This window comes from Microcaecilia unicolor, chromosome 8 (assembly GCF_901765095.1).
Source record: "Microcaecilia unicolor chromosome 8, aMicUni1.1, whole genome shotgun sequence".
Taxonomy (NCBI): domain Eukaryota; kingdom Metazoa; phylum Chordata; class Amphibia; order Gymnophiona; family Siphonopidae; genus Microcaecilia; species Microcaecilia unicolor.
Genome location: NC_044038.1, coordinates 23,629,175 through 23,654,477, shown reverse-complemented (window position 1 = coordinate 23,654,477; position 25,303 = coordinate 23,629,175). Strand labels below are relative to the sequence as shown.

The 25,303-nt window shown below is 46.1% G+C and overlaps 1 long non-coding RNA gene across 1 annotated transcript; it reads left to right on the top strand.

Annotated features, from left to right (window-relative positions):
- The first annotated feature begins 1,407 nt into the window (after positions 1-1,407).
- On the top strand, positions 1,408-13,727 carry LOC115475546. The gene is made up of 3 exons (XR_003943063.1): positions 1,408-1,417; positions 7,698-7,700; positions 13,650-13,727. It is a non-coding gene; the product is annotated as an uncharacterized LOC115475546 (long non-coding RNA).
- The last annotated feature ends 11,576 nt before the right edge of the window (positions 13,728-25,303 follow it).

Here is a 25,303-nt window from a genome sequence, read left to right as displayed (position 1 = left end):
ATTCAACCATGCCAGCTTTTCTGCAGTTCTGCAGACTTACATGTGTATCATAAGGAAAAAGTGACTGTATCTAACTGAACGTGTGTCCAATTGATATTGCACTGCGGTGTGAGAATGCGTTTCAAGTCTACTTCTCAACAAATCACCATTGACACAAAACCAGAAAGAGCCATTCAAAAACAGGGTCTGCCATTTCTGGAAATATTTTGAATGGCATCTATATGTCGTGAAGAAGTGGATGATTTCACACAAGGCAAATAAACTTTATTTTATGATGTCAACCATCTATGGCTGCAGTACTCAAAATGAATCTGGATGATGTGACAATATTTACTGGGTTTTTCAGTTCATGTCACCATGGCTCAACTCCTTGCTTTATCCATAACATAAACAGCCTAAACATTTAATTGCTTTAAATTGCATTTAAAAGAAATTTTGTTTTCTGAATATCTTATTCTGTTAAAATGCTTTTTTTTTAAAAAAAATCTTGTTTCCATTTAATTTTGTAATTCAGATGAAGTGAAACGATGACTTATTTGGCATTCTAGTCATATTCAGCAGTTCATGGGTGCGGTAAACAAGCATATCGGCAGACAGAAGGGAGATGAGGGTAGGTAGGTGGAGACTGGGGACTGTGGCGCCAGCAGCCTGGGAGCAGGAGAGGGCGGCGACAGCAGTAGCGATTGGGGGGAGGCAGGGAGGGGCGGCGGTGATCCTTGGGTTGGGGCTGGGGTCAGCCTTGCCCCTGGCCCGTCTTTGTCCCCGGGCCTGGCTCAGGCTGTCAGTGTCCCTGGCATCCCCCTCAAGTTTTAGCACATGCAAATATGGTAAGTTGCCCCAGGATATCTGAGCACATCCTACAATTCACCATTTTGAGCTGCAGTAGGCATGCGTTAGAGCCTAACACAGCTTAGCAAAAGGTCCCTTAAGCAATCATATTAGTAACTCTCGCTGTACATGTAAAGGAGTAAATCCAGTGATGTGCTGGAAGGCACTAGAAGAACCTTATCTTCTAGTGGTGGGAGGCGGGGCTGGTGGTTGGGAGGCGGGGCTAGTGCTGGGTAGACTTCTACGGTCTGTGCCCTGAAAAAGACAGATACAAATCAAGGTAAGGTATACACAAAAAGTAGCACATATGAGTTATCTTGTTGGGCAGACTGGATGGACCGTGCAGGTCTTTTTCTGCCGTCATCTACTATGTTGCATTCTATGAAAACAGAGAATCTTACCAACTGGATCAAATATTAAAAGAGCCCCTTGATAAGAGGTTGGACGTTGGAGGTAAATCAATGGAATGCATCCTGGCATGGAACGTGTCAAAATGTAAAGCTAAACCCCCTTCTGGCTACTGCTAAGTTAATCCTTAACTCAAGCAGTCAGTGCATAACTAATGGCGTTGGAGTTAAGGGAACAGACAGTGCAGATGAACTCTTGCTGCCTGTTGCTCTCCAAAAGTGCAAATACTAGTGAGAAAGGAAACAGGCAGGCTGACCCTTTGCACTCCATACTTAACTGCAGACAAATAAACCTTGAGATCACTGTGCGTTTTGCATAGAAATTACAGGTCAGCTGGGTGTTTACATGAGAGAAGCTTGAAAAACAGAAATGAATCAATGCACAAACTCCATAAAATGTTGTAACGTTCTTCGATGACACTTTCTTTATAACCACAAAAATCTGCTTTTTCAGATCGCTGAAAAAGCCCTAGAAGTTGTTAAAACAAGCCAGGTGCCCACCAGGATTTTTAAATATTACACAAATGTGGTGGTTTCACAGCCGCCGCAGCTGCCGAGGACACTGTTATTTTTGTCTGCACTTGGCTTACCACAGTGCTCTGCTTATATTTTGAACAGGACTGCAGTTCAACGATGCTATCTTTAGAGTCTGCCCTTGGTTTACTTCATCCTTGGTATAAAAGGCCCTTTCTTTCATGCCTTTCTGTTGATTGCCATGAATCTTTCCAGTTCCTTTTTTAGTAGTACCATGTATGCATATATTTTCATATCTGAAAACACAGAGGTCAATATTCAGAGGGGCAGCCGCAGCTTAGAGATACCTACATAAGTTATCCCAATATCTTTAAGCGGATTTCTTTCAAAGTCAGACGGTCAAATATTTCGCCTTAACTTTAAAGTTAGGACTGCCTTTTATGGGGTCCACTTAAACGGTAAAATAACACGGATAGCACCTCGATATTGACACTATCCTCATTACGTTTGCCAGCCAACTCCTGCTACTTCCCTGACACTGGGGCATGTCGATGCTCAATTATCCACAGCCCAGATATTGCGCATATCACAAGCAGAGCCTGCCTAGTTTGATTCAAGGAGATGGAGACAGATTTGAGATACCTACATCTCAATACATGTGGTTAAAACAATCACAGGGCTGTCCAAACCTATGCCCACATCCTTCGTAAAGCGTTTTATGGGTCTTCTTCTCCCTTACATAACTCAAAATAAGAAATATACAGGAATATCCTAGATTCGGCAAAATCCTCAAATCGTTCCTATTCGAACAAACCCTCGCAAAGAACAGCCATATCTCAAACAACTAATTATTACTTGAATTGATTATTACTCTATTTACCATTAACCTTCTCTTTGCTTCATGTACAATTTCTCATTCATAATAGATTTTCTAAATGTTAAACATTCATAGCTAGCCCAGTCTGTTTATGATACTGTATTGTAAAAACTGGATTCTTACAACAAATTAATTACTTATGCATTATTCTTTGCTATGTATCCTATACTGTTTATTGTAAGCCACATTGAACTCAAACTTGTTTGGGATAATGTGGGATATAAATGTCACAAATAAATATGATACAGACAAGGCTCACTGCAGGCTTCGTTCCATCTCTTTGGAAAGTAGCCACTATCTGGCCTAAGTTGAAAGACGTCCATCAAAATAGAGACTTGGCAAGCCACTATAGGCCAATGGCTCAGCTCCCGTTCCTCTCTAAAGTTCCAGAATATATTATACTAGACTGTTTAACAGAATACGTGGAATCCCATCAGATCCTACATGCTAACCAGACGGGCTTCTGCCCCCATCGTAACACAGAAACTGCTTTGATGGGGGTGACTACGTCCATCCAATCAGAATTGCTGAAGAAGCGCTCAGTTCTGCTATAGTCATTAGATCCGACAGCCGCCTTTGATATGGTGGTTCATGCCATACTCCTATCTCACCTGGCAGGCTTAGGAATTTCAGGAATGGTACACCACTGGCTCTGCTCCTATCTTACTGATAGGAGCAACCTTAGTCCTAGAGGGCCACAACCCAGTCAGATTTTCAAGATTTCTACAATGAATATACATACAATGGAAGCAGTACATGAAAAATCAATCTCATGCATGTTCATTATGGAAATCTGGAAAACCCAGCTGGATTTTGGCCCTTGAGGACTGTGGTTGCCCTGCCCTGATGTAGATTGTCAGGAGATAAGGGTCATTTGGCTCAGCAGGTTGCCCTGGTTTTCACTCCTCTGTCTCTAGTTAAGCTCCCATGACTTTATCACTATCCTCCATCTCTGTCTCACCTATTATTATTCAAATGAACAGGGGCGTAGCCAGACCTTGAGGTGGGAGGGGGCCAGAGCCCAAAGTGAGGGGGCACATTTTGGTCCCCCTCCTCACCACCACCACCACCGCCGCCCGTCATCCACCCACCACCGCTGCTGCTGCTGCTGCATATACCTTGACTGGCGGGGATCCCCAACCCCCACCAGCTGAAGCACCGCCGACGCCACACATGCCTTGGCTGGCTGGGGTCCCCAACTCCTGCCAGCTGAAGCGTTCTTTTCCAGCGCTGGTCTCCATTGCTGCCACATTTCCTGCCCTGCTCTCTCTTCTCCTCACGTCAAGTCCAGTTTCTACAGTAGGCTTGCAGTAGTGTTGGATTGGCGCATGCCAATGCCGTGGTAGCTGTACCACGGCGTAGTAAAAGGACCGCTAAGTCTTAGGAATCAGCTACCGAATCAGTGAGAAACATGGCCACCTATGCCTTCTTTCAAGAAACAAACACACAGGGCTCCTTTTACTAAGCAGCGGTAAGCCAATGCGGGCTTACCGTTCGCTATACAGGAAATACCACTGGGCTACCTCAGCAGCCTGGCGGTACTTCACACTCCTAGTGCACTGTCATTTCTGGCACTACAAAAATGTATTTTTCTAGCACCGGAATGTACTCAGTGGTAATCGGGCAGTGCCGCATGCTGCCCGGTTACCGCCGGGTTAACTTAGGAGCCCTTACTGCCACACCCAATGGGTGGTGGTAAGGGCTCCCCCCTGAATTGGCCATGCAGCAAGTGCTTTACTTGCCGCACGGCCATTTCCTGCAGCTGCGGTAAAAGTGGGCCTCAGTAGGTGTGTAAAACATGCGCCAACACCAGTACCAGCCCCCTTTGGCTGCAACTTGGTAAAGGGGGCCCACAGTGGAATAGATTCTATAAATAGCACATAAAAATTCGGCACAAAAAATAAATAGCGCCTAGTGCTATTCCATAAACATCACATAAAATTAGGTATGGTTTATAGAATTGCGCTTAGCGCCGAGAACTGCTACTATATTAAGGCATGTCCATTTACACCAATGAAAGCCTGGTGTAAGTCCCCAGGTATAAATTAGGCGTGGATCCCCCTAATTCTATATCAACGTGCATAAATGCTAGGAATGCCCCCAACATCATCCATGCTCTTCACATGGCCATGCCCCTTTTCTGATCCACGCACTAGAATTTGTACACGCCTCTTTATAGAATATGCCTAAAAAGATGCGCAAGTAAATTCTAATTAGTGCTTATTATTGCCCAATTATCTGCACTGATCAGCTCGTTATGCAATTAAGTTGCGAGCTCAACTCAAAGTGCCATATATAGAATCCAGGGAAATATGTAGGAACAGAAGGGAAGGGAGTTGGCTTACTTTTTTTTCAGGAGTAGCTCAGGGTGAGTTACACTGGATATTTCCCTGGCTCTGTTTGTTCCTGAGGCAATAGAAAGTTAATTGACTTAGCCAAGATCACAAGGAGCAGCTGTGGGATTTGAACTGGGCTTCCCTGGCTTGCTGCCTGTTTCTCTAGCAATTAGGCTACTCCTCCACATGGAAACGCAGCTCAGAGCCTTAGCCCAAAAGTTCTCAATTGGTGTGAGTTGGGGACTTGGCCTGGACCAGAGCTGCTGCTGCCACCACCTGCAGCAAAGTCTTTGTCTCCTGAAGGGATGCTCTTCTGTTTCCTGTTGCACAAGGTTCTCCAGCTGGCAGGGAAAGCTGGTAAGAGGTGCTTCTTGCAAGACCACAGGGTTGGAATAGAGGAGCAGGTCTATTGGTTAGCACAGTGCAGATGCCGGTGGTAACATGCACAGTTAGAAGCTATGCATAATGGTGCATTTTTTAAATCTTGCTCCTAGACTGTAAAATGCTTTGCCACAGGAACTTAAGGAGGTGCAGTCCCTAGTTCGGTTTAAGAGCCTGCTGAAGGCACACTTTTTTCAGCAGGTTTTTTTTTTTGTTTGTTTCTCTTCCTGAGGGTTAAACGCCTGTTTGGAAGATCAGTGAGCTCAGATATAGATATAGATGCAGATGAATATTGTTTTTGTTTTTAACGTGCTATGTTTGGTTTGGATGGTTGTGTACATAAGTACATAAGTACATAAGTAGTGCCATACTGGGAAAGACCAAAGGTCCATCTAGCCCAGCATCCTGTCACCGACAGTGGCCAATCCAGGTCAAGGGCACCTGGCACGCTCCCCAAACGTAAAAACATTCCAGACAAGTTATACCTAAAAATGCGGAATTTTTCCAAGTCCATTTAATAGCGGTCTATGGACTTGTCCTTTAGGAATCTATCTAACCCCTTTTTAAACTCCGTCAAGCTAACCGCCCGTACCACGTTCTCCGGCAACGAATTCCAGAGTCTAATTACACGTTGGGTGAAGAAAAATTTTCTCCGATTCGTTTTAAATTTACCACACTGTAGCTTCAACTCATGCCCTCTAGTCCTATTATTTTTGGATAGCGTGAACAGTCGCTTCACATCCACCCGATCCATTCCACTCATTATTTTATACACTTCTATGTGATCTTGGGTGATTGTGCTTTACTATTTTTTATGAAGTTCTTTTTATATGTTGTTATGATTTATTATTGTAAATTGCTTCAATTGCTAAGGTAGGTATAAACTGTAAACTTACTCCTGCCAGAATTCTGCACCAAAAAAAAATCAAAATTCTGCGCAAAAAATGTTAAACTTGTGTGCAAAAAATTTGCAAATTCTGCACAGATATCACCTATATTTCCAAGCCCCTCCCAGCACCCACACATAGCATGCACCCTTACAGCCCCCTTCCTCCCTCCCACCCCCACGTCACAATTGGATATTTTTTAGGGCTGCTTGCCCTGCTGCTAAACTAGGGGCCCTTTTACCGAGCTGTGGCAAAAGGGGGCCGGCGCTGACATCGGCGCATGTTTTACACGTACGCCGAGGCCTCCTTTTACCGCAGCTGGTAAAGGGGAATTCTGGCTTCCGAAAGGAAATAGACGGGTCAGCAAGTAAAGCACTCGCCTCGCTAACTTTTCGGGGGGGGGGGGAGCCCTTACCGCCACCCATTGAGGTGGTGGAAAGGGCTCCCGCATTAACCAGCAGTAACTGGGCAGCACACGGCACTACCTGATTACCGTCATGTATACTCCAGTACTACAAAAATAAATAAATAAATGTTTGTAGCGCCGGAAATGACAGAGCGCTAGGGGTGGGAAGTACCGTCGGGCTGCTGCGGTAACCCAGTGGTACTTCCTGTATAGCGAGCGGTAAGCCCGCATTGGGCTTACTACCACTTAGGAAAAGGCGCCCCTAATCCACAATTATACAGATAGCATCTGTCCATTTACCAAATTAAGGGATCCTTTTACTAAGTCATGCTCTGCAGGTCATCCAGAATGTGGCTGCACAGTTGATCACTGGTTTTTCAAAATCAGAATGTATTACTCCAGCAGTGGCGATCCTAGCCGGCATGACACCCGGGGCGGATCGCCGATGCGCCCCCCCCCCCCGGGTGTAGGGCGGCCCCCCTGGCAAAATGACACCCCCTCCCCCTGGCGAAATGACACCCCCCCGGGTGCACACCGCTGGGGGGGAGCCGCGGCGCGCGCCTGTCAGCTGAGTTCGCTAACTTCGCTGCAGCTCCCTGTGCCCTGGCCGGAACAGGAAGTAACCTGTTCCGGGGAAGAGGGAGCTGCAGCGAAGTTAGTGAAGTCAGCGAACTCAGCTGACAGGCGCGCGCCGCGGCACCCCCCCAGCGGCGTGCACCTGGGGCTGACCACCCCCACCGCCCCCCCCCCCTTGGTACGCCACTGTACTCCAGTATTTAAAAAATGACATTGGCTCCCTGGAATGTATAGAGTTTGGTTTAAGGTTCTTGTACTGATTCATCAGCGTATATTTGGGATTGTTCCTGTATATTTTTGTAACGTTTTGAAAATGTACAAACCAGGACATCTCAACAACTTTGTCTGCCTTCTCCAACATGGAGAACTTTTTCAATTGATGGCCCATCTCTTTGGAACGTTTTGCCTGGACGTTTAAGATTCTGTGATAATGTTCAACAGTTTAAATGTTTTTTGAAGACTCATTATTTTGTAAAGGCCTTTTTGGAAAATTGAAATGTAAAATAATGATTGTTTTCACTTTAGTGGGTGAACGTATCAATCACTGTTTTTTCTGTTACTAGTTGAGGCGGTTTTTTTTGTATGTTTTTATGATTATGTATGTTCTCTTTTTGTTGCCCACTTTGGGAAAAGGCGGGATAAAAATGTTAAATAAATAAAATATATAAAGTGGCTGGTGATTGTTTTAGCGCTTGGGTTTCCTGCACGATCTGGACACTTTTAGTGTGGCTCAAAAATGGCCAAATTTTTATTTCTGCCATTAATGGCCACGTACTAATTTCCAAATTAGCGCATGACCCTTACCGCCTGAGCCTTTTCCACCTCCTATTTAGTAGCCAGTAAGGGCTCATGCACTATTCGCATGGTAATCGGGCAGCACATGGTAATGTGCCCATGGTGCTCAATTACTTCCAGAAACACCTACTCCCTGCCCCCCGAGCTAGTACATAAGTAATGCCACACTGGGAAAAGACTAAGGGTCCATCGAGCCCAGCATCCTGTCCCCGACAGCGGCCAATCCAGGCCAAGGGCACCTGGCGAGCTTCCCAAACGTACAAACATTCTATACATGTTATTCCTGGAATTGTTATTTTCTAGCATGGAAAATGGCATGTCCTGATCTCAGAAATACTATGGGACACCTCAGGATGCCCCCCCCCCCCCATTAGTGCTGATTCTGCACACGCAAATCCCTGCGGAAGTGCTACCGCCACCTTGAAAAAGGGCCCCTTAATGTCCTATTATTATAATATTTTTTAAAATATACAGATTGGGGAGATATTGTGTGGAGGCGGGGAAGAGGGAGAGGTTATTTATAGGGTTGGATTCGTGCCTCATTGAGGGGTCCTTTTACAAAGGCGCGCTGAAAAATGGCCTGTGGTAGTGTAGGCGCAGGTTTTGAGCTTGAGCAGAATCATTTTTCATTGCACCTGTAAAAAAGGCCTCCCCCCCCCCCCCCCCCGAAAATGGACGTGTGACAAAATCAAAGTTGTCATGCGTTCATTTTGGGTCTGAGACCTTACCGCCAGCCATAGACCTAACGGTAAAGAATTTGGGCGGTAATGACCTACGTGCACCGAAAAAATAGTTTTCAGACACGCGTTGCGGACGCGTGCCAAAATTGAAATTACCGCAAGGGCCACGTGGTAACCAGGCAGTAACTCCAATTTGGCGCATGTTGGCCACGCATAGGCCCCTACGCAGCTTAGGGGCCCGGAATTGGTAAGTCTATAAGGTGGAACTGCTTGATTGTCAGGGAAATGTGTCATGTCTGTTATATTATAGTATGTGAAACACTTTGCTGAATTGTCAAAACGCAGTATATCTAATTTTAATAAACAAACAAATATACAGTTTGCATCTGTGACCCTAAAATCAGTTGAGCTGATATCCACTGGCTGTATACTATAATAAAGCATGATATATCCATACAGCTGCATTTCCTCACATCAGTAAGATCGTCACTCAGACAGCGAACTCAGGCTCAGTTCTGTGCTACTGTAAGAGAGCGCATGCGATCCTTCAACTAGACATGTCTTTAACAGCTGCACCAGATTAACATTTATTTGACTTAATTATTAATAGGAAGAGCTGAAAGCTTTTTTCCTACTAAACGCAGAGTTTTTAAGGCGAAGTGGAAAACATCCTTTAGGGGTCCTTTTACTAAGGTTTGCAGAAAAGTGGCCAGCGCCAGTGTAGACGTGTGTATTGGACGCACGAAGGTCCATTTTTCAGCGCACCTGCAAAAAAGGCCTCTTTTTTTTAGCCAAAAATGGGTTTGTGGCAAAATAAAAATTGGCCCGCGTCCATTTTGGGCCTGAGACCTTACCGCCACCCGTTGACCTAGCGGTAAAGTCTCACGTGTTAACCGGGCGGTAATTGTCAGCACGTGTACAATGCTGATTACCGCCCGGTTAGCGCCGCATGTCAGAAATTTTCCGGGGTGCATAGTGGGCTGGCGTACAAAAAGAAATTACCACCCGGGCCAAGTGGCAAGCTGGGCTGTAGTTCAAAATTGATGCACGTAGGATGCGCTTACGTGCCTAAGCGGCTTAGTAAAAGGGTCCCTCAGTTAAACTAAGGACTAAAAATGTCATCTTCATTTGGGTCTGCAGGAAAGAAAAATGTAATAAAACTTTACAATTCCAAAGTCATATGATAGGCGACTATTTTGCTTGTGTGTTTAAACAATTAGGCTCAAGGCAGGATTATTGCTGATACTTTGGTTGAGTTTTGCTTTGAATTCGTTTATATGGGAGAGAAGCACACGAAGGGCTAGATTCTACATATGACATTTTAAAAAATCGGAGTAACACCAAAGCAGACACTGTGAAGTCCAAAAGTGTCTTTATTCAAACAAGTCCTGACATGGCCACGTTTCACCAAATAGGCTGCATCAGGGGTAAACATAAATAATTAGCAAAACAAATACAACAACTAAAACATATAAATAAAACTGAATTCATCATACACATTTTCATAAAATGTAAAAAAAACATGCACATAAAAATATAAAAATTCTTTTAATAATTAAATTAATAAAACTTAATTAAATCAACATACATATGTATGGCACATTAAAAGATTAATTTAGTTGTTTATGTTTACCCCTGAAGCAGCCTATTTGGCGAAACATGGCCACGTTGAGACTTGTTTGAATAAAGACTCTTTTGGACTTCACAGTGTCTGCTTCAGAATAACACAAAAGCAGACACTGTGAAGTCCAAAAGAGTCTTTATTCAAACAAGTCCCAACGTGGCCACGTTTCGCCAAATAGGCTGCTTCAGGGGTAAACATAAACAACTAAATTAATCTTTTAATGTGCCATACATATGTATGTTGATTTAATTAAGTTTTATTAATTTGATTATTGCTGCAAGACACTTTTTAGGGTCCCAGAAAACAGCAAGGCAAACGATCTGCGAAATCTAACGTGGAAAATGAGCAAGCAGATCAGTATATTATCCAGAATATTTTATTGAAGATACCATATATAAGACAGTTGATAGCAGACTACTTGCTGGTGACTTGGAAACACTTCAGGACACGCTGTTTGTGCTGGTTTTTTTTTTTTTGCATTTCCTTTTTCCTTGTCCTAATATGCAATTTGCAATTGTTCTTATTCATAGAGATACAGACTAGCCCCTGACGCAGCCCTTTTGTGGGTGAAACACGGCCTGTGTCGGGCAACTGTCTTATATACGGTATCTTCAATAAAATATTTTGGATAATATACTGATCTGCTTGCTCATTTTCCATGCAAGACACTTAGGGCATCTTTTACTAAGGTGCGCTCACGTTTTTGGCGCTGAAGAAGGCTTTGGCTGGTGGGGGTTGGGGACCCCCGACGGCAAAAGGTATTTGTTTGTGAGGGGAAGCGGAAAGGAGGTAAGGCGGTGCGGGGGGCGAGGAGGCGAAGCGAGACAGTGGGGGGGGGGGCAGCGGGGCAGCACTCAAAATGTGCCCCCAACCTCGGGATCCGGCCCCCTCCCACCGTGAGGTCTGGCTACGCCCCTGCCATGCACCTTAGTAAAAGGGCTCCTAAGTGTTCAAATTTAAGAGTTAAGCTTTTTTTTTTTAATATCACCCTCATAATTTTCTCACCTTAGAGCTGTGGTTCTCAATCCGGTCCTCGAGACACACCCAGCCAGTCAAGTTTTCAGGATACCCACAATGAATATGCATAAGATAGATTTGCATACAATAGAGGCAGTACATGCAAATTTATCTCATGCATATTCAGTGTGGATATTTTAAATAGCAGACTGGCTGGCTGTGTCCCAAAGACTGGGTTGCGAACCTCTGCCTTAGAGGGATAGTATATGCCATGTACAAGATAAATCTTGTTTAGATCTGGATTTTAGATTTAATTTTTCTCATTTTCCAAGTTCAAGCTGAGTTATAGCATGAGTAATTGATACCTTAGTGTTATTTGTAGCCCATTCTGTTGAAGAAGTTCTCAGCTCTTATATACGATTAAGATATTGCATGCACTTCCCTGCAAAGGATGACTTCTGTTCGAATTTGTACTCTTGCAGTCTCTCTCTGAACATTTGGGAGCCATCCTGAAGAAGCTGTAAATGTAGTCTCGGATTCTACCCACTGAAATCAGTGCTACAGATCCCATACTGTACCGTGGCTCATAGGAGCCAACTTTTCAAAATTATTGGGGGTGCTAAGCCCAGTGGAAATAACCCCTCCCTGGACACATACAAGGAATTTTCTCAATATTGGGGGTGCTCAAGCACCCACAGAGTCGGCTCCTATGCTAGGGATGTCAGAAATCCAGGACTGGCCCAAAACCTCCCTTCTGGTACAGTTGCCAATTGGCTTCTGATTTGCTCAGATTTGCCTTTCTTAAGGTATCCGGTTTGGAAATAAATACTGCAAGCCTCTGCATGATATGGGACTGGATTAACCTTGTGAGGAGAATTTTTATTTATTTTAGTTACATTTGTACCCCACACTTTCCCACTCATGGCAGGCTCAATGCAGCTTATATATACAGGTACTTATTTGTACCTGGGGCAATAGAGGGTTAAGTGACTTGCCCAGAGTCACAAGGAGCTACCTGTGCCTGAAGTGGGGATCAAACTCAGTTCCTCAGGACCAAAGTCCAGCACCCTAACCACTAGGCCACTTCTCCACTGTTGCTACTATTTGAGATTCTACATGGAATGTTGCTATTCCATTAGCAACATTCCATGTAGAAGTCGGCCCTTGCAGATCACCAATGTGGCCGCGCAGGCTTCTGCTTCTGTGAGTCTGACGTCCTGCACATACATGCAGGACGTCAGACTCACAGAAACAGAAGCCTGCGCAGCCTTCTACATGGAATGTTGCTAGTGGAATAGCAACATTCCATGTAGAATCTCCAATAGTATCTATTTTATTTTTGTTACATTTGTACCCTGCGCTTTCCCACTCATGGCAGGCTCAATGCGGCTTACATGAGGCAATGGAGGGTTAAGTGACTTGCCCAGAGTCACAAGGAGCTGCCTGTGCCTGAAGTGGGAATCAAACTCAGTTCCCCAGGACCAAAGTCCACCACCCTAACCACTAGGCCACTCCTCTACTGGAGTTAGTTGGCAACCCTTCCTCCTAAGAACATAAGACTAGCCATACTGGGTCAGATCAATGGTCCATCTAGCCCAGTATCCTGCTTCCAACAGTGGCCAAACCAGGTCACAAGTACCTGGCAGAAACCCAAATAGTAGCAACATTCCATGTAGAACTCCAAAGAGTACCAAGATTCCATTCAGAATCTCAAAATAGCAGCAACATTCCATGCTACCAATCCCAGGGCAAGCAGTGGCTTTCCCCATGTCCGTCTCAATAGCAAACTATGAACCTTTCCAACAGAAACTTGTCCAAACCTTTTTTAAAATCCAGATAAACTAACTACTGTTACCGCTCTGGCAAAGATTTCCAGAACTTACCTATTCTTTGAGGGGGAAAAAAATATTTCCTCCTATTTGTTTTACAAGTGTTTCCTGGAATTAGGTAACTTGGCAGCTTTCCGACTGTAGCTATGAAGCCACTTAATTAAAAGCATGAGCTCGCCTAGTCTCCATGATCAACTTACAAACTATTCCAGCTGCCACACCCACATCTTGGTTTTGAACTTTTCCCTGCTACTTTTTTCAAAGATGTAATGTGGCAGGAAGAATATGAATGAAAATCAGGGGTAGGGGTTGGGGGAAATGAAAGTGAATGTGACTTTAGGGAGGGGGTAAAAAAAGAAGTAAATGGGGGCTCATGATAAGGGGGCCCACAAATGTTTGTTTGCCTGGGACCCACAAATATGCATTTTCAAAAGGATGACCAAGTCAGAACAGCCCAAATGGATGTCCATCTCACTTGTATTTTTGAACAGGATGCAGCCTGTTTGAAAATGCATGAGATGGACATCCACGTGCTGGAAATGTCCAGCCCGAACATCCGTTTTACAAACTGAAACATCCAAATTTTGAACAGGGGAACATAAGGGACATGGACGTCAGTATAGCGGCATTCTTAGAAAATGGCCACACAGACATCATGCAGAGCAGAGGGTCAGCCTAGTGGTTAGTGCAGTGGACTGTAAACCAAGTATGTAGAATCAGGGACTACAAATTCCACACTGCTTTGGGATGTAAGTTTAAAACCAGTGCTGCACAAAAAGTCTTCCTCCTGGAACTGGATAGCTTGGCAGCTCTGCTGTTGCCACCGACTTTTTATGCTCCTAAATTTACTACTACTACTTAACATTTATAAAGCGCTACCAGGGTTACGCAGCGCTGTACAATTTAACACAGAGGACAGTCCCTGCTCGAAGGAGCTTGCAATCTAAAGGACAAAAAAGTGGGGGGCCTGGCGTATGGGCTCAGGGAGTTTATTCCAAGCATAGGGTGAGGCGAGGCAGAAAGGATGGAGCCTGGAGTTGGCGGTGGTGGAGAAGGGTACTGAGAGGAGGGATTTGTCCTGTGAGCAGAGGTTACGGGTAGGAGCGTAAGGGGAGATGAGGGTAGAGAGGTAAGGAGGGGCTGCAGATTTAGTGCATTTGTAGGTTAATAAGAGAAGCTTGAATTGTATGCGGTACCTGATCGGAAGCCAGTGAAGTGACTTGAGGAGAGGGGTGATATGAGCATATCGGTCAAGGCGGAAGATAAGACGCGCAGCAGAGTTCTGAACGGATTGAAGGGGGGATAGATGGTTAAGTGGGAGGCCAGTGAGGAGTAGGTTGCAGTAGTCAAGGCGAGAGGTAATGAGAGAGTGGATGAGAGTACGGGTGGTGTGCTCAGAGAGGAAATTTAGGAGTTTAGTCAAATTCAGAGATGCCAAATTACTCAGTTCCGGGTTGGAGACTTGACCAGTCCTGGTTTTGAACTTGCATCCCAAAGCAGCATGGGATTTGTAGTGCCTAATCCTGCATATTGAAATCACCGCTACAAGTCCCATAATGCACCAAATGTATTTATTTATTTGTTACATTTGTACCCCACATTTTCCCACCTCTTTGCAGGTTCAATGTGGCTTACATAATGCTGGAGAGCAGTTGCAGGCTCCGGTGTGTACAAATACAAAGGTGAAGTTGTGATAGGGTAATGTTCATCTGGTAGGACCACATAAAGGAAACGTTCGGCGGTGGGGTTCGGTGATGGCCATTACGAACTTTGGCGTTGTTCTGTCGCTGAGCTCTGGTAGTTACGTTGGATCTGCGGGGTATGCCTTCTTAAACAGGTGGGTCTTAAGTGACTTTCTGAAGTGTAGATGGTCGTATATGGTTTTCAAGTTTGTTGGTAGTGCGTTCCATAGTTGAGTGCTAATGTAGGAAAAAACTGGATGAGTAAGTTGATTTGTATTTGGCTTCAGAATGGGCCGGTCAGGTCCGGCCACCGATATTGAATATCTGGGTATATGCGGATTATAGGAGCTTAACCAATGAGGCAGAGGCGTACCAAGGTGGATCACCAGAGGAGTCACCGCTCCCCCAAACGGACTTCTGCCGGCGCCTATTTTTCAAGCAATCTGTCACGTGAAAAATAGGCGCTGGCACCGTCGGCAGTCTAGCCGCTACCCCGATGGCTCAACCTAGTTATGCTTCTGCAATGAAGTACTGATACCCAGCCTTAACCAGTTAAGTTAAATCAGCTAAAAATCAGCCCGAGAGCTTTAAACGAGGGCTGGGCCCATTCGAGAAGGCTCGGGAAGAGGAAGCGGGCGGGGGGGGGGGGGGGAGTTGCAACCTGAGTGTGAACGTGGGGAGCGTGGTTGGCTAATTCGTAGGACGCTGGTGCCGTGTTACCCCAACGGAGCTGCCCATTGGAGGAGAGGCGGCTAGGGGGCGGGGCAAAGGGGGAAATTAAATGCAGGAGCTCCTCTGAGGCTCTGGGCGTTCCCTGATCCGCGGAGGTGGTTTTCCCACCCTCCCACTCTCACATCGGGTGTAGGAGGTGAGGCGGCGTATTGCGGTGGAGTCTTGTTTTTTGTTTCTTTCAGATGGATGGCAGCGGAGTTGTTGCAGCGGCAAATAAACAAACCCCGAGCTACGGAGAGTGGGCTCTGGGGGTCTGAGCCAGGGCTTGAAAGGCGGGTCGGGTGACCCGGAAATTGTGTGGAGGTCCACACGGATCGGGGCACTTGCTGTGAAGGCGGAGCCCGAAGGATGGCGGCCAGAAGCGGAAATGCCGCTTTGCTAACATGGCAAGCGGCGGGGGGGGGGGGGGGGGGGGGTCGACTGCTGAGGTTATGCCTGGACATTTGTAGCTCGGGGTCGGAGGGGGGCTATACTGTTATAATATTAAAGTTGAATTGTTAATAATAAATCAAGCTGCGGCCTATAGTTAGCCCACCTTGGTGTAAAGAGAGTTATTGGTGATGGAAAAGGTGAGGGGGTAAAAGGGGAGAAGGGGGGAGGGGCATGCTGGTTCGAACGGGTCCCGGCTCCAAGGTTTAAGATAGAGTGTTATTTATGCGGCCCTATTTCACCGTCTAACTTAACTAGTGAAGGGGGGAATTCTATATACGATGCGGGAAAAGCCACACTTCGCACTGTTCTATAAACCCTGCCTAAAGTTAGGAGCAGTTAATAGAATACACATAGTGCCTTACCCAATGAGTAAAATTTAGGCCAATTAAAACCTGGTGTAAATGCCACGCTTAATGTAGGCATGGATTGGAAATATTCCATAACAGTGTATATAATTTTTAGGAACGCCCACGATCCACCCATGGCCACACCCCTTCTGAGATCCGTGCTTTAGAATTTACGTTCACCACTTTACAGAATATGCTTAGAAAGTTGAGCATGTAAATTCTAATTAGTGCCGATAATTGCTGTTATTGGCCAATTATCAGCACCGATTGGCTTGCTAATCAATTAAATTGGGCATGCAATTTTTCTGCACTGCCAAATCTGCACACACAACTTTAGTTGCCATATATAGAATTCCCCTCTAAGTGGCAACTCCTCCCCCAAACCGCCCACTGAATAGTCGGTTTCGGCTTAAACAGTTAGTGCTGATATTCCGTGGCAAACTGGTTCAGTGCCACTAAATATCAGTGGGTAGCCAAGCACAAGCCATTTAACCACAGGAGCTTCTTCTGCCGGCTAAGTCTCTTTGAATATTGACCCCTTTGTGTATAAAGTTATACACGCAACCCTAGCAAATATTCAAACAGGCCAATTTAGAAGCATAACTCTCAAAGTTAGGAGCATAAATCCTATGAATATCAGGCCCAATGTTTCCCTTTGTCTTGCTCTAGCTCTTTGGGATTTTTATTTAATCTCTCCTCTTCACCTCCTCTTGATTGGTATGATTGAAATGAGAACTGCGACCTGGCCCATTGGACGTACAAGCATGTTTTTCTATCATACTCAAGCTCTCACCTCACCTGAGTTTGCTCCTGCTCTGCCCCTCTGCCTTGTGCGCGCCTCATGGGGAACGTTGGGGCTGCTTGGGTTCGTCAGCCTGCCTCCACCTCTATGCTCCGCGGGGATTGGTCTCTGCGGGCGGACTCCTCCTTTAGTGCTGCCCTGACCAATTGCAGTCTCTTCTTTGGGATGCTCCTCTCCTATTGGTATTTGGCTGAGTCTCTGCTTTTTCCTCTGCCCTATGGCAGCTCTCCTCTCCACTGTATCCTTGCTGACATCAGACATCAGCACTATTTCCTTGGGGCGCTCCCTCTGCTTCGGTGCTTCGGCTTCTCCCTAGATAAGTGTTCTATTCGGTGTGTTGCTATTTTTCCCTTTGTCTTCTGGTTTCTAGACTCTTGCTTGTACTTGGATTACTCTCTTGCCTGCTGCTTGCCTGTTTGACATTGCCTGTACCTAGATTACTCTCTTGCCTGCTGCCTGCCTGTGTGACTTCGCCTGTACCTGGATCTCTCTCTCTTGCCTGCTGCCTGCCTGTTTGACATTGCCTGTTCCTGGATTACTCTCTTGCCTGCTGCCTGCTGGTGTGACTTCGCCTGTACCTGGACTACTCTCTTGCCTGCTGCCTGCCTGTTTGACATTACCTGTACCTGGATTACTCTCTTGCCTGCTACCTGCCTGTTCGACATCGCTTGTACATGGATCTCTCTCTTGCCTGCTGCCTGCCTGTTTGACATCGCCTGTTCCTGGATTACTCTCTTGCCTGCTACCTACCTGTTCGACATCGCCCGTACCTGGACTACTCTCTCTTTCTGCTGACCTCCCGGCCGATTCCCTTGGCACCCTTTTCTCTCGTCTCTCCGCGTAAGTCCTGCCGGCCGCCTGCACCTGGGGGCTCAACCTCCAGGGAACAGTGGTCACTGCAAGTGAACCTTGGGGTTGCCCGGCCACCAAGCAAAACCCGGGTTCGCTTCATTGGACTCGGCAGTGCTCTACTTGGTCCAAGAACTCACGAGGGTGACAATAGGCTGTGGACATATTATGGGCCATCCACTTCTTAGGTAAAGATTAAAATGACTTTTACCGGTAATAAAACTGTAGAGCCCTCATTATATTCTGAGCAAAAGTTATTCTTTCGTGCTTTGAATAGCTTTGACGTCGAGATGATCTTCAATCGGATTCAATGTTGCCTTTTCCATGACCTTTGTTTCAGAGCTGGTAACAGCAGCCCCATTTTAGAAGCAGGAAGAAAGCTCTGCTGTCACTAGACTGAGTGTCATCTTTGATGTGCACTGTACTACACTTGAATCACCTAGGGAAAGCGTCCAGCGGGGCTAAGAAGCTTTGCCAGAAATGGAAGACTATGCTTTAAAAATGCATAAGCAGGGCTTTCTGTCTCCTCGCTCATTCATTTATAATTGACTAGGGTACACATCTCTAAAGAAGATATGAATTTTTGAAAGGGTGAACACACAACCGCTGTAGTTTAAGGCAAATCTTTAATTCACAATGAATATTTTACTAACCTACCGTAGCACGCCTTCAGAAGGGGCTCTGTTCCATTGTAAAGGATAGTAAGATTCCTTTCGGTGTATTACATCACCGAGAAATAAAAACAGGGATGAAATCTATATCATCTGAGGCTGAAGATAAAGATGGACACCGATCACCATCTAGCACTGTTAGTTTTTTAAATTGTAATCAGAGGTCCAAGCTGTTTCCCTTTCTATCTGCTCCTTTTCTTCCTGGATAGCAGATAGTAACATAGTAGATGACGGCAGAAAAAGACCTGCACGGTCCATCCAGTCTGCCCAACAAGATAACTCCTATGTGCTACTTTTTGTGTATACCCTACTTTGATTTGTACCTGTGCTCTTCAGGGCACAGACCGTATAAGTCTGCCCAGCACTATCCCCGCCTCCCAACCACCAGCCTCGCCTCCCACCACCGGCTCTGGCACAGACCGTATAAGTCTACCCAGCACTATCCTCACCTCCCAACCACCAGCCCCGCCTCCCACCACCGGCTCTGGCACAGACCGTATAAGTCTACCCAGCACTATCCTCACCTCCCAACCACCAGCCCCGCCTCCCACCACCGGCTCTGGCACAGACCGTATAAGTCTGCCCAGCACTATCCCCGCCTCCCAACCACCAGCCCCGCCTCCCACCACCGGCTCTGGCACAGACCGTATAAGTCTACCCAGCACTATCCTCACCTCCCAACCACCAGCCCCGCCTCCCACCACCGGCTCTGGCACAGACCGTATAAGTCTGCCCAGCACTATCCCTGCCTCCCACCATGAGCCTGTTCTTTACCTCTACTTTATTGTTATAGTTTTCAACCAAACATTGACTAGATTATAAGTTGTTTATCATGCTGTTCCCAGAAAAATTGGATGGTTGAAACAGTCCCACCATGCTGCAGGATGCTCTACTCCATTACCCCTCCCCCCCCCCCCCCCCCCCCCCCCCCCCCCGATTGGACTGAAAATTATCACTAACCAGCTAAGTTGCTGCTTCACCCTAACTCCACCCTGGCCCTCCTCCTGTAATCTAACTGGTTAGGGGAAGGACAGTTAGTGGTAGATTCAGTAAAAAAAATTGGTGCCGAAAAACCCACTTAAGTGTTATTCTCTAAGCCACCCCTAACGTTCGACACGATTTTTAGAATAATGCTTAAGCATTATGGTCATGTGTAAATGTCGGCGCAACCATTTGCACCAACAAAAACTGTGGCTACATTTATGCGTGGAGCGCCGTTATTCTGTAATTATATGCATAACTCAAAGCCTCGCCCCTGTTCTGCCCTGAAACACCCATGACCGTCTTCTTTCCGTGCCCCCTTTTTCAAGCTGTGCGTAAAGTTCATGCCTAACTTTACGTGGGTAACACTAGGGTTACCATATGTCCAGATTTACCCGGACATGTCCTCTTTTTGAGGGCATGTCCAGGCAACCAGGCGGGTTTTGCCAATCTGCCCATTTGTCCGGATTTCTGGATAAAAGGGCAGGCTGGTGGGTGGGCCGTCCTGGATGGCCCACCCACCAGCCTGCCTGTTTGTCCAGAAATCCGGACAAACGGGCAGATTGCTAGCCTCCCCTCCCTTTACTTACTACTGCCCTGGTGGTCTAGTGACCTCTTCCGCCTTCGGGGCAGGAAAGAGCCCCCTCTTTCCTATCCGGAGTGCTGCCCTGTATGTATCCTTCCTGTTGCTGATCTCGGCGCCAATTCAAAATGGCCGCCAAGAGTTGAAGTGACCCCGCGAGACTTCAACTCTCAGCGGCCATTTTGAATCGGTGCCGAGGATCAACAACAGGAAGGATGCAGGGCAGTGCTCCGGGCAGGAAAGAGGGGGCTCTTTCCTGCCCCGAAGAGGTCACTGGAGCACCAGGGCAGTAGTAAGGTAAGGGGAGGGGGTGACGGGGAGGGGGGGGCGACGGGGTATGTGATAGGGGGGAGGGGAAAACTTGATGGGGCGGAGTGAGGGTGTGACAGGGGGACAGAGCAAGGGTGTGAAAGGGGGTGGTGGGGTGTGTGGTGGGGCAGGGCATGTGTCCTCCTTTTGGGGGGGACAAAAAATGGTAACCCTAAGTAACACCCAATTAAATTTATTTAGTGCCAATAATTGCATGCAAATTGGGAAGGCACCTAAATTTGCACACGTAATTTTTGGAAATTCTTTTCAGAATCAGGGAACTGGTTCAGTGCCACTGAATAGCAGATGCTGGCATCCGTGCAGGTGCTTGTCCTGCCCAGTTAAACCCTTTTGAATATTAACCCCATAACGGTGCAACTGTCAGCACCATACTCTGAAAATCATATCCGAGTATAAGTTTAAATGCTGCAACTGGCATTTAAAAGAAATGCCAAAAGCAGAGTTTAAATATTGTGCCAACTGTACTACTACTACTACTATAAATCATTTCTACAGCGCTACCAGTCGTACGCAGCGCTTCACAATTTAACATGAAGAAAAGACAGTCCCTGCTCAAAAGAGCTTACAATCTAAATCAAGACAGACAGACAGCTGTAATTGACTTTAAGTCCTTCTAAGAGAAGGAAAGGGGCTGGGAAGGTTTCCAGTGCTGTAGCGAGGGCGGCTGACACCCGGGGCGGGTCGCCACTGTGCACCCCCCCCCACGGGTGCAGCACGGCGCACCCCCCTCGGCGCGCCCCCCCCCCCCCCCGGAGTGCATTCTTACCACTGGCTTAGGAAAGGGGATGGGTGGGAGGAAAGGGGACGGGTGGGAGGGCCGCTCCGCCCCGAGTGCACGTCGCTGGGAGCTGTGTCGGCTCCGCTGGTTTCCTGCTCTCTTTGCCCCGGAACAGGAAGTAACCTGTTCCGGGGCAGAGAGAGCAGGGAACCAGCGGAGCCGACACCCACCAAGCGACGTGCACCCGGGGCGGACCGCTCCACCGCCCCCTCTTCCTACGCCACTGGAGGATTCCAGAGCTGCTGAGTGGGGCTGAGTCCTCCAAGAAGGAGGAAGGTGTAGGGATCCGGAAATCTTGCTTGTTTTGTTTTCCCAGTGGAAGGTGTATTGCTGTCCTAAGGCCCAACATCCATTATTAAGATGGGAAAATCCACTACTTTTTTTTCTAGAATAAGTAGCATAAAATCTGTTTTACTCTTTTGGTATATTGCCAGGTACTTGTGACTTGAATTGGCCACTGTTGGAAACAGGATGCTGTGTTTGATGGACCTTTGGTCTCTCCTAGTATGGCGAGGCTTATGTTCTTATATCCTTTTTTGCTGTACTGCCTTTCATAAGTTAGGCTGGTGCTATTGGAGTCCAGATCTTAACGCTGTTAAAGTAGAGCAGGGTTGCTATAGCCCGAATGCACTTCATGTAGGGTTTTGCATTTGTTTATTATGAGCATGGCAGAGGAGGGAAACTGCGTTGCTGTTACTGAGTTAACACCAAAACCAATATTCATTTAAGATTTATATTTAAGAGTATGATGTTCAGTTACGTGTCTTCGGTTGGGGAGGAGGGTCATGATTGATAATTTGGTAATCAAAATCTTGGGTGGGGAAGTGTATGAGCAGTGAGTCTCTATTCACAATGTGTGAACTGGGAAAGTGCTGCATTTGGGGGAATGATGGGCCAGATCGTTTTACCCACACTAGCCCACTCCTCAAGTCACTTCACTGGCTCCCTGTCCGCTTCCGCGTACAGTTCAAACTTCTCTTACTGACCTTTAAATGCATCCATTCTGCAGCCCCCCATTACCTCTCCTCTCTCCCTACATTCCTTCCCGTAAATGCCACTCGCTGGACAAATCTCTCTTGTTGTCCCCCTTCTCCTCCACTGCTAATTCCAGGCTTTGTTCCTTTTCCCTCACATCACCTTCTGCCTGGAATGGACTTCCTGAGCCTGTACGCCTAGCTCCATCTCTACCTGTTTTCAAATCTATGCTGAAAACCCACTTTTTCACCACTGCTTTTGGCTTCTAACCACTACTCAATTCCCCTATCCTTGTTCCTTCTCACCCAGTACTTTCCTCGCCCTTAATTGTCTTATCTGTCTGTATTTTTAGATTGTAAGCTCTATCGAGCAGGGACTGTCTCTCTGTGTCAGGTGTTCAGCGCTGCGTGCGTCTGGTAGCACTATACAAATATTAATAATAATAATAATTCTGTATAAGGCACAGAAAGCCAGGTGCTCCTTTTACTAAGTGGCAGTAAGCCCAACGAGAGCTTAATGCTTGCTGTACAGGAAGTACCGACGGGCTACCGCAGCAGCCTGGTGGTACTTCCCACCCCTAGTGCGCCGTCATTTCCGGTGCTATAAAAATGTATTTATTTTTGTAGCGCCGGAGTACATAAGTACATAAGTATTGCCATACTGGGAAAGACCAAAGGTCCATCAAGCTCAGTATCCTGTTTCCAACAGTGGCCAATCCAGGTCACAAATACCTGGCAAGATCCCAAAAAAGTACAAAACATTTTATACTGCTTATCCCAGAAATAGTGAATTTTCCCCAAGTCCATTTAATAACGGTCTATGGACTTTTACTTTAGGAAGCCGTCCAAACCTTTTTAAAACTCCGCTAAGCTAACCGCCTTTACCACATTCTCTGGCAACGAATTCCAGAGTTTAATTACACGTTGAATAAAGAAACATTTTCTCTGATTCGTTTTAAATTTACTACATTGTAGCTTCATCGCATGCCCTCTAGTCCTAGTATTTTTGGAAAGCGTGAACAGACGCTTCTCATCTACCTGTTCAACTCCACTCATTATTTTATAGACCTCTATCATATCTCCCCTCAGCCGCCTTTTCTCCAAGCTGAAGAGCCCTAGCCGCTTTAGCTTTTCCTCATAGGGAAGTCGTCCCATCCTCTTTATCATTTTCGTTGCCCTTCTCTGCACCTTTTCTAATTTCACTATATCTTTTTTGAGATGCGGCAACCAGAATTGAACACAATATTCGAGGTGCGGTCGCAATACAAAGGCATTATAACATCCTCATTTTTGTTTTCCATTCCTTTCCTAATAATACGTAACATTCTATTTGCTTTCTTAGCCGCAGCAGCACACTGAGCAGAAGGTTTCAACGTATCATCAACGACGACACCTAGATCCCTTTCTTGGTCCGTGACTTCTAACGTGGAACCTTGCATGATGTAGCTATAATTCGGGTTCCTCTTCCTCACAAGCATCACTTTGCACTTGCTCACATTTAAACGTGTACCTGGTGGTAATCAGGCAGTGGCGCGAGCTGCTCGGTTACCGCCGGGTTAACACAGGAGCCCTTACCGCCACCTCAGTAGGTGGCGATAAGGGTCCCCCCATGAAATGGCCACACGGCAAGTGTTTTACTTGCCACATGGCCATTTCCTGTAGGAAAGTGAGACTTCCCTTTTACCAGCTGTGGTAAAAGGGTCCTCAGCATGTGTGTACAACATGCGCCGATGCTAGCGCCGGCCCCCTTTTCCCGCAGCTTGGTAAAAGGGGGCCCTAGGTGCGCTATATAGAATCTGGCAGCATATGTCTAGGGAGGAATGGGGTACATATCATGTGTATGGGGGGGCCATCCCAATTTCTTGGCAGGTAGCTATTCAATCCTCGCTATATCATTGGTGCCTGTTATTTAAAGGACAGCTGCAAAAAACAGAATGAAGGCTCCTTACCATTCACCTGAGGATCTCCCTGCATGTGACACACTAGCGCAGGAAATGTGATCAAAGGAGAAGGTAGCTGGAACTAGGAGGCAGTTTCTCCTTTGTCTTTCATGGTTACATTTCAGAGTCTGCTGTCGCTCCAGGTAGGTTTCAGACTTTCCAGAGGTGAGAATAAAGAGGGGGGAAATGGGGACAATTGAGGCGGAAGGGAAGGGGGGAATGGGACTTATATACCGCCTTTCTGTGGTTTTTCCAACTACATTCAAAACGGTTTATTTTTATTTTATTGCATTTGTATCCCACATTAGCCCACCCATTTGCAGGCTCAATGTGGCTTACGTAGTTTTGTTAACATTGTCATTGCAAGGTGACATATACATTTAATGTTGTGTAGAGGTTAAATTAGGGTAGAAGAAGGAGGGGAGTGATTTAGGTGGTTATAGTAGATGAGTTATCTTAATTGACTGGATTGTCGGGTGGATTATTGTGGCTATTAGTTCTCATTGTATGCCTTGCTGAAGAGATATGTCTTAAGAGATTTGCGAAAGATAGTTGTTTCGCCGATTGTTCTCAGGTGCTGAAGCCACTGCAAATATTTTCTGGGTGTCTAATAATAATAATAATAGTAGTATGTGATTCATGGATAACGTCCAGGTCTTGTTTTCACATCAGTAGTGGGACAATTGAATGTTATAAGCTTACATTTCTTTAGTAAGAAAGGTATTCACTGCCATCTGCAGGATGTTTTAAAGTGAGCTGCAGCATGACTTGAATTATTGTAGCGCCCCCAGTGGCGGTAAGATGTAATTACTATGAAAATAATTTTTCAAGTCAAGGTTGGTTCCCTGTTTATCCAACCACTGAGGGGTGACACAGAAAAAAAAAATGTTTAATGTGGTGAACAATTTTCCCTGGACCCTTTACAGCTTCAATTAATATGCAAAGCACAAAGTTTCAGTAAATAGCTTTATTGCACCAATCAGTTCTCTTGTCTTTTAGATTGTAAGCTCTTTGAGCAGGGACTGTCCTTCTATGTTTGAATTGTACAGCGCTGCGTAACCCTAGTAGCGCTTTAGAAATGTTTATTAGTTAGTTAGTTAGTTAGTTAGTTAGTTAGATAACTATATAAAATGCAGTGTAAAGTG